This window comes from Cupressus sempervirens, chromosome 11 (assembly GCF_028749045.1).
Source record: "Cupressus sempervirens isolate cs-2001-9-10 chromosome 11, ASM2874904v1, whole genome shotgun sequence".
NCBI lineage: Eukaryota > Viridiplantae > Streptophyta > Pinopsida > Cupressales > Cupressaceae > Cupressus > Cupressus sempervirens.
The window spans coordinates 653,426,474-653,428,474 of record NC_143128.1 but is presented as its reverse complement, the minus strand read 5'-3'; the positions used below and the strand labels follow the sequence as shown (position 1 = coordinate 653,428,474).

The 2,001-nt window shown below is 40.4% G+C and overlaps 1 pseudogene; it reads left to right on the top strand.

The window, feature by feature from the left end:
- Nucleotides 1-414: 414 nt before the first annotated feature.
- Nucleotides 415-1,002, top strand: LOC149531468 (dehydrogenase/reductase SDR family member FEY pseudogene; annotated as a pseudogene).
- The last annotated feature ends 999 nt before the right edge of the window (nucleotides 1,003-2,001 follow it).

Here is a 2,001-nt window from a genome sequence, read left to right as displayed (position 1 = left end):
TCAAAAGTAGAGCACACTTGATCCAATGTCAAAACCTTGAAACTTTGAGCCACAACTCTATACAAAGACAGGGATATCAAATATATCACTTTCAAACAATCTTATTATGATCTCCTGGGCTCAAGATCTGATGATTGTCTAAACAGGAAGAGAGTGATGCAAAACAATGTAGCAGTTTTCTGCACTCTGGAGACTTTGGAGGAAGGGTGTAGGTTAATTAATGAAATATGGAAGAGTTTTGAAGATGTCAAGATAAAAAATAGGAGTCGCATATGGAATTCATATTTGATAGAAACAATTGAATTAGAAAACCTTCCTGGCGATGCCTGTATCACCATTGCACTTAGTAGAGGTTAGAAAGGGAAACAGAGGGAAGTCTTCTAAAGCAGATGTTATCTTTAAATACATGGAATGATGTCTAAACAGAAGGGAATGATGGAGTTGGATCTCCTTTCCCTTGATTCTGTTAGGAATTTTGCAATGGCATGGAATGCCCAACAAGGTATTTTAAATGCTCTCATCAACAATGCAGACATTTTCTCGATTGGAACACCTCAAGAATTTTCTAAAGATGGCTTTGAAGAACATCTGCAAGTGAATCATCTGTCACCAGCACTAATTACACTTTTGTTGCTACCCTCTCTAATCAGAGCTTCTCCTTAATGAGTAGTGAATGTCAACTCTAATATGCATCAATTAGGATTCATGGATCCCGAGGACTTGAATATTACATCTGGAAAGAGGAAATATAGCAGTACTGTTGGTTATTTGGGAAGAAAACTTGTAGAGATTATGTTTAGCGGTGTGCTACAAAAAAAAATACCTTCTAAAGCGGGTGTTAATGTAGTGTGTGTTTCTCTGGGGGTAGTTATGACAAATGTAGCATGGGATTTACCATCAATAATTCAAACCGGTTACCACCTGATTCCATATTTTCTTTTTAATGGTCAAGAAGGTACAAGAAGTGCACTGTTTGCTACAACTGATCCTCAGGTTCCATAATTTTGCAGTGCTCTAAGGGCTAATAATTGGCTAGTTTGTCCATATTCTTCGGGGGAGTGTTGCCCTGCAAATGCTTTAGCAGAAGCACACAAGTTAGAAACGCAGTCAAAGGCATGGGAGTATAAAAAAAAATCCAAGCTGATTGCAAGAGAAGCCACACGCAGTTAATGATAAGACAAGAAACTCCACTACTGTCGAAACAACAGAGATGACTCATGCCATGAAACAAGCCTCCCGCTATGTTACAAAGAGGAAGCAAGCCCTTTGAGTGTTGAAGGAGATCGCAAATGAAAAGGAGCTATCCACGCATAGAGATAGGGGTGACCAAAGAGCACTCCACACAAGCAATCATCTCCAGAGACACCCAATGCCTTGGAAGGAACATAAAGGCATCTTTTAAAATATATCTCACGCAGGCCTGCAAGTAGAGAAACAGAACCCTCCACGCTGAAAATGAAAAGAAGTTTCAAAACAAGTATAAAAGGAAATTCGCAGGCAGTGAGGCGATATAAAGTGGAGACCACATAGGCAATAAGGAAGAATCCTGCGCAAATAAAAAGAAACAACAAACATAAATGGTACTCCACGCATTTGAAGGAACAAGTCATGCCCACATTCTGGAAGCCGCTGGAGCAGGGTTGTATGACCAATATCCTACATTTGTCACGTTTGAAAGTTTTTAAAAGTTTAAATACAACTTCAAGCAATATGAGTTGTGTCTTAAGAGACATGCCTTTTAAAGGCCGCAAAGAAAGAGGTGGGCCCCTTGCGTGCTGGATGTTGCATCATTTGTACGATGACATCAGTAGGGTCCGGTGAAATATTTTAAATGAAGATGCATCAAGGGTGACATGGTGCTAGGAATAAAGATTGCGTGAGACGATGACACATGGCAGGATCGACCATGCATGCTTCCCCTCGAAAAGAAGTTGTGCCTAGGTTAAATAAAGCGAGAAAGCGGGATTGTGCCATGTGGGAGCACAGGACTCGGATGCGATG